Here is a 12507-nt window from a genome sequence, read left to right as displayed (position 1 = left end):
CAACTTCCCACTTTCAATTTTAATTCAAATTTCAAATTTTATTTTCAATTTTCAATTTAACTTTTCAAATTCCAATTTTCAATTTCAAAAATTTCCTTTTCTAAATTAAATAAGTTTCTTAAAACATGAAACTAATTTGAAAAGTTTAATAGATTCTTTAAAAACAATCAAAAACTCAATCAGGAACAAACATCAAAGACAATCAAACACACAATAAAAAATATAATCAATCAATCATCAAACACAGTCAATCAAATTCAATCACAATCATCAAGGACAGTCTAAACTCAAGTAGAAAACAAACATCAAAAGTAATCAATCAAAGACAAGTGACCTGTTGGTATCATTTGATATTACTTGTTGGGGTTGTTGATCAAGTGGCCTTTGTTTGTTGTCTCCATAAATCGCATATTCACTTTTCTTGGGGAGAAATGTGGCCTTCGTTTGTTGTCTCCATAAATCACATATTCATTTATCTTGGGGAGAAATATGAATAAACTTTGATGCATGCCATGTGTTTGGAGAAATTGCTATCAATGTATCGACTTTGTTCTTCTCCATTTTCATAGTCTTTCATCATGATACCCAAACTTATGATTTTCTTCTCTGAATCACTTGAATAATTTATGACATTATCTTCCCAAGTGATATATCCTTTCTTTTCTTTCTTCTCTTTGAAATTCATCTTGTCGGATTTTTCCATTCTTCTTTTAAACACAGGACAATTGAATCTCATGTGCCCAAGTTGATCGCACTTAGCATTTTGGGGCTAAAGAGGAATCTTCTTCTTTCTTCTTTCATCATCATCTTCTTTGTTCTCTAGTTTTTTTTTATATAGTTGCATTTCTCTCTACCATTGTAGGAATAAAGGAATCAAATTCAATGGCTTCCCATATCTTTAGATCTATGGCTTCTATAAAGATCTGCATTCGGGTTTTCCAATAATGATAACCCTCACCATTGAACATAAGAGCCTATTGATAGAATTTCCCTCAGAAAATGGAAATTTGGATGATGCCATATCTATTCTTGAAGTTTTTAAACTTTATACAAGAATCCTGCTCTGATACCACTTGTTGGACCTTGTGGCCTCAATAATCTTAAGAGGGATAGGCTTAGAATACAGAAGAAGCAACAACAATCAATTTAACAATGTTCTTTAAACATGCAAGACACAATTGATTGCAACAAAATAAATAAGATAAGGGAAGAGAGAATGCAAACACAGTTTTATACTGGTTCGGCCACAACCCGTGCCTACGTCCAGTACTCAAGCAACCCACTTGAGATTTCCACTATCTTTGTAAAATCCTTTACAAAGTCTGAACCACACAGGGACAACCCATCCCTTGTGTTCAGATGCTTTACAACAAGAGACTCACAGTCTCTTAACCAATCTCATTGAATAAGAAGAATAGAAGAAGAATTCTCTCTTCAAGAGAAGAATATTACAATGAAGATCATGTAAGAATCCTTATAGATTTTGCAAGTGTTTGGTCAAGGATTTCTTTTGAGAGAGCATTTGACAATGAAGTTCTTTTGGAATCTCTCTCATTGTCTTTTGAGAGGATAAGACATTTTGGACCAAAAATACTCTCTGCCTAAAATTCGTGCCCAAGTCACCTATTTATAGGCCTTTGATGACCATTCACAAATCTAATGAAAAGATGTGACTGTTGGCAGATTTTTTGAAAACTTTCCACTGGTAATCGATTACAATGTTTGTGTAATCGATTACACAGTTATAATTTGAAGGGTTATGACTTTTGAATTTGAATTTCCAAAGTTTCGTTGCTGGTAATCGATTACAGACATATGGTAATCGATTACATGTTGAAAATTCAAATTCAAAACCTTTTTCAACAGCTATTTCTCAACCCTGTCTTCTGGTAATCGATTACACTTCCTGGTAATCGATTACCAGAGCCTTGCATGTCTTGAAAGCACTTTGTTTTAAGGCAAGGCTTGGTCTTTAGTGAATCTTGAAACAAGGCTTTGTTTGTTGAAGCAATCTTGAATTATTCTTGAAGCAAATGCTTATCATTTGAAGCAGCCTTGTTAGATTCTTCTTTGACATCATCAAAATCATGTATACATACATTCACACTTTAGCTATATCAAATTCAGCCTGACAAATAAAAAGTTACATTTTGTTGTTACTAAATTAAATTTTTTTTGTTAATAAAAGAATGCAACATTTAACTAAAATACCTGAATATCCTCCCATATCAAATCTTTCTGAGCAGCACACACTCGTGGCAGCATACCAATCGACAACACACCAGAGACACAACACTCCCATATCAATTTTTTTTGTCCAATGATGTTACACATACTCGTGGCAGCACACCAGAGACCTTTTTCAAAAGACACATGCTTTTTCAGAAGAATTTAAAACACTACTTTGTATCCATATAAACCAAACCATAGAAAGCGTGACACAAGCCCACAAATAACAGAGCACTTTTGACATACAAACCAGATTTGACATGTTGTGTGTAATCTCGTAATTAGCATCAATGATACTATGCATAAAGGCTGTCAAAACTATTGTACCTTGACTATATGCAAATAGAGTTATGTTGCCAATATCCCTTTGTAGAAGAGTTCGAATCAGTTTCTCTATAAGAGCTTTACCAAGACCTTGGCCCTATACAAAGAAAACAACATCAATAAGCAGTACTCCAGCCCATATAGGCTCTGTTTGGAAGAGCTTATGTACAATTAATTTGGACTCATCTTATAATAAGCACTTGTATATGTTTTGGTAGAGCTTATTAAAATAGCTTATGATATGTCCATAAGCTTATTTCAACTTATTTCAATAAACTCTCTAGAATAGCTTATGAAAATAGCATTTTGTTATTGGAAAAAGGCAAAACATTTTATTAATAAAACATTAGCTAAGCCACAAGGAGTGAACAAACCAAGACCAAATTACAAAACAGATTACACAAACTGACTAATATACCCCAACCCAAATTACATGGAATTAAGAAAACCACCTCTAAAATATACCACATGAAAAAAAAAAGTATAAAACCCAAGACGATGTTGTCATACCAAGAAACAACCTACAAGTTCTAGTGTTCATTTTATTCAATAAGACATTGATTAAATTTTTTTATCCAAACAGGACCTATATCCATGATTTAAGCTTATAGTGGAACAGGACAAAATGAGGTACTCAAGCCCAAAAATGATTTGGCAGAAATGCAGAATGCTTGAATGCATTGCTATATGCATTTTACAATTCATCCAATCAAATTAGAGATCCAATAAAAAAGAGACCTTTTCTGTCCAACGATGTTACACACTTTGTGGTATGCCACCAAATTATTGTTTAGGTAAATAAATAGAGGAATTGAGTATAAGGATGAAATTTTTCAGAAGACACGTGCTATATAACTGAACATTGGCCCAAGGATGACCATTCTAGACCATAAGCAGCAGACTACTGATGGTTTTTCATACTGCCTACAAAATTAGTTTTAATAGGAAAGTAAGAAAAAATAATCAGGTCAATAAACTAACATAGCTGTTACACAACTAACAAATTTTATGTACAGAGAGTGAAAGAAGTAGACCTTAAGTTAGTTTGTATGTATAGAGAGCTAATGAAATTATTAAACTTACAAAACCCACAACCATAAATTGTTGTTTTCACATTCTCTTTTCTAAACTGTAAAACAGATCCACAAGATTACAACAATAAAATCTTTCAATATGCATTATATACCAAGTTTCTCCATGCTCTATACTAATTTGATAATATTCCAATGATACCATGCATTATACCAAGTTAGGTAGTTGTTATAGGGTTATTAATTAGTGAGACTAGGGCTAGGAGAATAGAGGGAAATAATCAAATAAGTAGGGGTTGAATCTGAAAACTATATAAAAGAACCTCAAAGAAATACAATGCAAACATCATGACATTAAGAAAAAAAAAAGAAGAAGATAAAGACACTAAACAACATGTATAAGTATCTATGGTCTTACATATATAGAAGCTTATTCAATCAAGAACTTAGTCCAACATGACTGTAATTTATATTCTTTCATCATCCCTACCTCAACCCTTTCATTATCAACGAAGTTATGACACATGCATACCTCATCCTTATTAAATTCTGACCTTGCATACCTTCTTGTTTCTTACTAAAATATTTTCAATCATGTCTCAGCATGGACTTTGGTGATTAATTAATGTATCAGTGAAAGCTCAGTTACAATAATAGTATAAAAAAAGGTTTGTAGTTGTATTCTTTTTCATTAGATACCTTAACAACATGTTCAATTTCCCATTCACTTGAAAAAATGCATTGCATCATCAAAGGCTAATATCAAGCTTATAAAAAAAATACATTGTATCATCAAAGGCCAGTTTTAATTAAAAATGGTGTTTTAGTTGAAAAGTAATTGCAGCTACCTTTACTTTCTGGTCTGTTATGCACTATGCCTAGATGCCTCATTCATTTGATTGAAATATTTGGGATTATATGTTGCTAGATTGTACCCTAAAGCACCATGGATTTGGACACAGTGATTATGAATCCTATACTACAACAAAGTACAAACAAAATTTTTAGCAGCAAGACTCAAATTAAATGCATCAATGAAATGGAATGGAGAGCATAACAAACTTACCTTTCACTGTTGAGTTGAACTTAAAGCTTTCTATCACAAACCGTAGCTCAGGAATGGTAACAGAATCACAGTTCACATATTTATGCACTATGCCTAGATGCCTCATTCAAAATGAGACTAAATTATTGGCATAGACAAAAAACTGAAACAACATAGTACCACACATACAAACAAACATATAGACATATCTACAAACACTTCAAATTATGCTAAACTACTATTTTTAATGTTGGTGCGAGGTATCTAAATTTTTTTATTTTAATGGTTGGCTAAACAGAAGGGTTTAGAGGTGCTTCAACCACATTGAAGGAGGGAGTCGAGAATTCCTATGATACTAACACATAACCATGCGAGGTGAGCCAAACCGAAACCCCTCAATTGCTTATGCTTGACCAACGTGTGGATAAAATAAAAACAAGAAGCTAAAACTCAGCCATGTGAGGTGAGCCAAACTCAACCATGGCATTGAATACAAAAAGATGCAGAGAAGACAGAGTTGCAAAAAATAAGGTTGCAAATAAATACCTGGGTACGGTGGCGAGCTGTCACGATGACTGCAGAAGGAGATAGCAGAGTCGCGAAGATGAAGCTTAGACAGAGAATAAGAGAGCGTGAGGAAAATAGGATTCACGTTCTAATATTTTTAAATGTAGCTTCAACATCGGTTTTGAATACAAAACCGATGTTAATCAAGCGATGTAAATGTTAACATCAGTTTTATTGAAAAAGCCGATGTTAACTTATCAAACATTAACATTGGTTTTAGGAAAAACTGAGGTTATCGTAAGTTCGTTAACAATGTTATTATGCAAAATCGATGTCAACTAATGCACATTATTTACAATTATGTCACTGCATTTATGTTAATATTGGTTTTTATCAAAAATTGATGTTAATGTTAGAATTAATGTATCATGTGAGAGACATGTGACTTATGTAGGGATTAATAAATAAATAATTAATAATTAAGGACTAAATTGTAATTGGGTTAATTAGGAGAAGTTTCTAGAGGGAACTGCTACTTGATGGGAGTAGTGGTTATAAAAGGGGGTTAATACCCACTAACGTGAAATAAGGTCCCCTTCTTGATAGAAAAATGTTCTCTCTCACTCATAGTCATCACGAATGCAGAGAGGCACAAAGAAAGGTCAAAGGAAGTGAAATCTTATTTCTCTCCTTTTTTAAGAAAATCAAAGTATACCGGACAGAAGTCTTCCTATGTTGAAAGGTATGCATTATCTGTTTATTTTGTTTATTGATTGTTTGTGAGAATCATAGGTTTCAATATCCTGCTGTTTTCTATAATTGATAGTCTAGGAAACCCCTTAAAAATTTTTACATGTGGTATCAGAGCATGTGTTATGAAATTTATGATTCTCCAAGAATGATTTAATTTCTCCCAATTATGCATGAACCCTAATTATGAAATTTAGGAATTTTTTCCACTGCAAGTATGAAATCTGATATTGAAAAGAACATGAATGCGTAAAATTATATTATTTTGATTGCATTCAATGAAGAAAAACTTATGATGTTTATACGTAGTGGGTACTTTTGAATTGTATATATTAAATTTGGAGAAAGATTTCAAATTTATCCTTTTGTACTATCTAATTTAATTCCATGATAATGGTGGCTGGTATTGATATTTTTATCATATAGTATGAGAAAGCCACATTACTGTGAGCGTAAGTTACAACTTTTTGAAAAACGCTAGCATGTACGTTACTTTCATTGCAGGGAATAAATATTATGTAAATTTGGAAAAAGCCATTGTGGCTGCCAGTATCTATTTGTAATGGAGAAAGAAAGCGTGAGTTGCAATTCCAATTCATGGAAAAGCTGCAGCTGCTACAAGTAGGTTTCCTAGCAGGGGTGAAGGAATTTTGAAATTGCTATTTGCAACCCATTTTGCTATTTTTAGTCCCACTTGTCCTTTTTTTTTCCAGAAATTATTATTAAATGTGATTAAAGGATTAAAAGTTTATACCCTGTAATTAAATTAATGTGAATGCTTTGAAATTATTGGATGCAGTAAATATATGTATATGCTACATATTTGCTTGATCGTGTTTGAATGAAAAACACAAATAAATGCAAATATTATTTTATGGTATGGAATGAAATTAATAAAATAGCTATGAAGTGTTAATAGCAATAAATATGTGCAGGCCATATATATTTGGTTGGAATTAAAAGTATGTTGAATTTGTTAGTCACCAAAGTGGCCAAATTTGTAACGTTATTTAATTCCAAAATGATTATTTCAATTATACTTGGTTAGAATTAAATGTATGTTGAATTTGTTAGTCACCAAAGTGACCAAATTTGTAAGGTTATTTAATTCCAAATTAATGAGTATTTCAATTATATTTGGTTGAAATTAAATGTATGTTTAATTTGTTAGTCACCAAATTTGTAAGGTTATTTAATTCCAAATTAATGATTATTTCAATTACTCATAGAATAATGGATGCTAAATTATATGATTATTGGTTTATGGGTAATTGAAATTCATTGTTATAAGGCATTTATGGATCGCCCAAAGGTTGATTAGTTGTTCTTATAATTAATGAATATAATTGTAGGTGATTTGTGTGTATCATTAGTTTTATTTATATACCCAAAGGAAATAGATACTACTAATTGGTGCATATTTAATTGTCAAATAATGTTAAGAATTTTTATTAGCATCATTATGTTTGTATGTTGTGTGTTGGTGTATCACCCAAAGGAGAACATCAATATATATTGACCGTTATTTGAATGAATCATATGTATGACATGTATTTTATGTCTCAAAATACTTATGTGGATTTTATTATGTAATACATGTTTTGAATTCATTGGATTCTTATGTATCATCTGTGACTATTTTAATGGGCTTAACTTCTCTGATAGAAATGAGCAAGTTTAATTTCACCTTAGTGTTTTGGATCATGATCTTGCTATGTTGGAAGAGAAGTTTGTTACTATTATTAATGCTAGTAGCAATGAAGAGAAATCCACTATAAAGATTGGGAAAGATCGAAAAGACTCAGCCTAATGTAAATGAGAATGACTGTTGCAAACAATATTAAGACAACTCTCCCTAAAATTGAAAATGCTAAAAATTTTATGTGATTAGTGGGAGAGCGCTCTCAAACAAATGATAAGTCTATTACTGGGACATTAATGAGTACATTGGCCACCATGAAGTTTGACGGTTCACGTATTATGTATGAACATGTCATTGAGTGACAAACATTACAACATGACTTAAGACCTTGGGAATATAATGGCTGTGAATGAGAACTTTCTTGTTCAATTTATTCTAAACTCATTACCATCTGAGTTTGGTCCATTCTAAATGAGCTATAATACCATGAAAGATAAATGGAATGTGAATGAATTGCACAATATGTTACTTCAGGAAGAAACTATGCTTAAGAATCAAGGAAGTCACTCAGTCCATTATGTAAACCACCAAGGGAATCAAGGAGCTGGAAAGAAATTTATGAAGAAGCATGATAAAGGCAAAGGATAATTAAAGATCAACACTCTTTGCAAATCCAGAGGAAAGTATCAAAGGGAAATAATTGTCAATTTTGTAGGAAATCAGGACATTTTCAGAAGTATTACCTAAAATGCAAGTCTTGGTTCGAAAAGAAAAGTGAGCTTAATGCTCATGTATGTTTTGAATCAAACTTAAATGAAGTTTCTCATGATACATGATAGATTAATTCTAGATGTATGACTCATGTTTCTAATGCTATGCAGAGATTACTTACAATCCAAACCATAAGTCAAAATGAAAAGTTCGTCTTCATGAGGAATAAAGTGAAAGCTCCAGTGTAAGTAGTCAAGACTTATTATTTAAAACTCGACACTAGATATCATTTAGATTTACTAGAAACTCTTTACGTACCTAGTTTATCTAGGAATTTAGTTTCATTATCTGAACTTGATGTTATTGGATACTCTTTTAATTTTGGTAATGGATGTTTCAATTTATTTAAGCATAATCATCTCATTGGTACTGGTATTCTTTATGATGGTTTATATAAATTGAAAATAGATAATTTGAACGTAGTTTAGTGAATGAACGATCTGCTTTCTTGTGGCATAAACGTTTAGGTCACATTTCTAGAGAAAGGATGGAAAGATTACTAAATAATGAAATTCTTCCTTATCTAGATTTTACGAATCTAAATATTTGTGTGGATTGTATTAAGGGAAAACAAACAAAACATACAAAGAAAGAAGCTACAAGAAGCACTCAGCTTCTTGAAATTGTGCATAATGATATTTGTGGACCTTTGGATGTTAGTTCTTTCGGAAAGGAAGGATACTTTATCACTATTATTGATGATTATTCACGTTACGATTATGTCTATTTACTGCCCGAGATTTCTTAGGCAATGGATGCCTTAGAAATTTACTACAATGAAGTAAAAATGCAATTAGACATAAATGTGAAAATTATTAGATATGATAGAGGTGGTGAGTATTACGGAAGATATGATGAAACTGGGCAACACCCAGGTCCATTTGCTAAGCTTCTTCAGAAACGTGGCATTTGTGCACAATACACAATATCCGGTACACCACAACAAAATGGTATATCAAAAAGGCGTAATAGAACTTTAATGGATATGATTAAGAGTATGTTAATCAATTTGACTTTACCCGTATCTTTGTGGATGTATGCCTTGAAAATTGCCATGTATTTGTTGAATAGTGTTCCTAGTAAGGCAGTTCCAAAGACACCTTTGAACTATGGACAAATAGGACACCTAGTATAAGGCACCTGCATGTTTGGGATTGCCAGGCAAAAATAAGGATTTATAATCCGCAAGAAAGAAAATTGGATGTAAGAACAATTGGTGGATATTTCATTGGTTATCCAGAAAATCAAAGGGGTATATGTTTTATTGTTCTAATCATAGTGTGAGAATTGTCGAAACTGGAAATGCAAGGTTCATTGAAAATGATGAAATCAGTGGGAGTACAGTTCCACGAGAAGTGGAAATTAAAGAAGTTAGAGTGCAAGTCCTTTTAGCTCGTGCCTCTAGTAGTAAGGTGATTGCTTCTTTTAGTTGTTGTTACAAAATTAATGAAGAGGAGCAACACAATAATGAACCCATGATGCATAATGAACCTATTATGGAAGAACCGCAAGAAGTAACATTAAGGAGGTCTTAAAGAGAAAGGAGACCAGCTATTTTGAATGATTATGTGGTATACCTACATGAAACAGAAACAAACTTAAGCATTAATGATAATGATCCAGTTTTGTTTTCACAAGTTGTAAGTTGTGATAATTCTGAGAAGTGGTTAAATACCATGAAAGAAGAGAAATTCCATGAAACATAATGGTGTTTGGGACTTTGTAGAATTACAAAAGGGTTGTAAGAGAGTTGGTTGTAAGTGGGTCTTCAAGACTAAACGTGACTCTCATTGCAACCTTGAACTTACGAGGCTAGACTTGTTGTTAAGGAATTTACTCAGAAAGATGACATTGATTATAAAGAGATGTTCTACCGGTCTCACGAAAGGATTTTTTCAAGATTATCATGACATTAGTAGCCCATTATGACTTGGAGTTACATCAAATGGATGTGAAAATCGCCTTTCTTAATGGAGATTTAGAGGAGAATATTTGTATGGACCAACCAATGAGGTTCTCAGTTGAGGGAAAGAGACGCATGGTGTGCAAACTAAAGAAATCAATATACAATCTTAAAGAAAATTTCTCGCCAATGATATTTGAGGTTTAATGATACCATTGTTTCCTTTAGATTTAAGGAAAACATTATTTATCAGTGTATGTATCTAAAGGTTAGTAGGAGTAAGGTTATTTTCTAATTTTGTATATTGATGATATCTTGCTTGCAGCTAACGATCTTGGTCTTCTTCATGAGACTAAGAAATTTATCTCTAGAAACTTTGAAGTGAAAGATATGGGTGAGGTAAGCTATGTGATAGGGATAAAAAATATTCCGTTATAGATCATAAGGATTGATAGGCTTATATCAGAAAACATATATCAATAAAGTACTAGAGAGATTCAAGATGGAAAGACGTTTAACATCACCTATTCTAATTTAGAAGGGAGACAAATTTAGTCTCACACAATGTCTTAGAAATGATATGGAACGAAAACAAATGGAAGCAATTTGTATACATCAGTTGTTGTTGCATCTGAAAGCTGAATTTGTAGTATGTTTTGAGGCTACAATTCAGACTAATTAGTTGCAGAACTTTATTTCAGGGCTTGGAATTGTCGACAATATTGCTAGGCCGCTAAAAATGTATTGTGATAACTCCGCAGCAATATTTTTGTAAGAACGACAAGTACTCTAAGGGTGCTAAGCATATGGAATTGAAATACTTTGTTGTGAAGGAAGAAATTCAGAAACAAAGAGTGTCAATAGAACATATTAGCACAAACCTTATGATAGTTGATTCTTTCAATAAGAGATTATCGTCCAAGACATTAAAGAACATGTTGAAAGCATGAACATTATTGTTATTGATGATCATTAAGTGTAATTTATCTTATGCATTTAGTGACACTCTGAGCTCAATTATGATATGTTTCTGATTACCTGTTCTCTATGTTTGCATGCATTTTTGTGTTAGAGTAATGTGAGAATCATAAATTTCAAGATCCTATTATTTTTTATAATTGATAGTCTAAGAAACCCCTTAAGAATTTTTCTAGTTAAATCTATATTTTCTAATAGTGAGAAATCATGTTGATTGTGCTTTGAGAATCCGACTCGCATATGATATTCTTGTAGCCAAGTTGCCAAACTAGTTTGAGGTCATGCCAAACTGCATGGAGCTCCGCAGCAAGAGAGGTATTGTGAGTGCAGTATCCTATGAAAAATGTAGCCACTGATCTGTTGAGTTTCGAAGAAGACCACCATAGCCCGTTCTCACTGGATTGCCATGGGAAAATAATTTCTTTTAATCAGAATACATAGACACAGACACTTTATGATCAACTTAATTACTATAATTGTATATAATAATGTATTTTATAAATTAAAAAATCAATAGAAAGTTAGGAAGAAAAAAATGAATGATTGGATGTCACGTAACATTTGTCCACATGATAAAATCTCATCTTATAATATATTAATTGATAAATTAATTGATTGGCTGATTAGTAATTGATTATTGATTGATATACGTTGCAATAAAATTGAACTTTATCCATTCACAAGGATAAAAATAGTAACAGTACATATAGAGAGGTGCGAAACATATATGCACTTTAAGAAAATAACTATAGCAATAGAAATTTCTGAAGTTGAAAAAGAAAACAAAACAAAAGTGAACATTGAATAGTATTTTATTTAATCCTTTTCACAAAGAAATTTAATTTTAAAAGTTAATTATTGTCAACGAGGTCAATTAAATTAAATTATTTCAAAGATCAAACCTCTTAAAAGCAAACGACTATTCAAATTAACCTTTATTTATTTATTTTTTATCGAAAGATACTTATATTATTTCCAAATGGATATGTTCAGCCACAACCATTGGTAAATTAACATAATTATGGGAACCATAAAATTGATATTAACAAAAACGCGATAACATACTCATAAATAACACGAGTTTATTAATATTGGTTTTTAAAAAATAGATGTTAACAAAGTCATGTTAACATCGATTTTTTCAAAAACTAATGTCAACAAAGTCATGTTAGCATCAATTTTTGATTTTTGAAAAATCAATGTTATTGGACGAAATGTAGAGAAAACTCAACATTAATTGTTTCAAACACTGATGTTGAGTTACTTCTTGTAGCATCTGTTTTATTTAAAAACCGATGTTGTGGGATCTTTTATAATGATTATCTGA

The sequence above is a fragment of the Glycine max genome, chromosome 12 (assembly GCF_000004515.6).
Source record: "Glycine max cultivar Williams 82 chromosome 12, Glycine_max_v4.0, whole genome shotgun sequence".
Classification (NCBI taxonomy): Eukaryota; Viridiplantae; Streptophyta; class Magnoliopsida; order Fabales; family Fabaceae; genus Glycine; species Glycine max.
Note: the sequence above shows the minus strand (reverse complement) of the source record.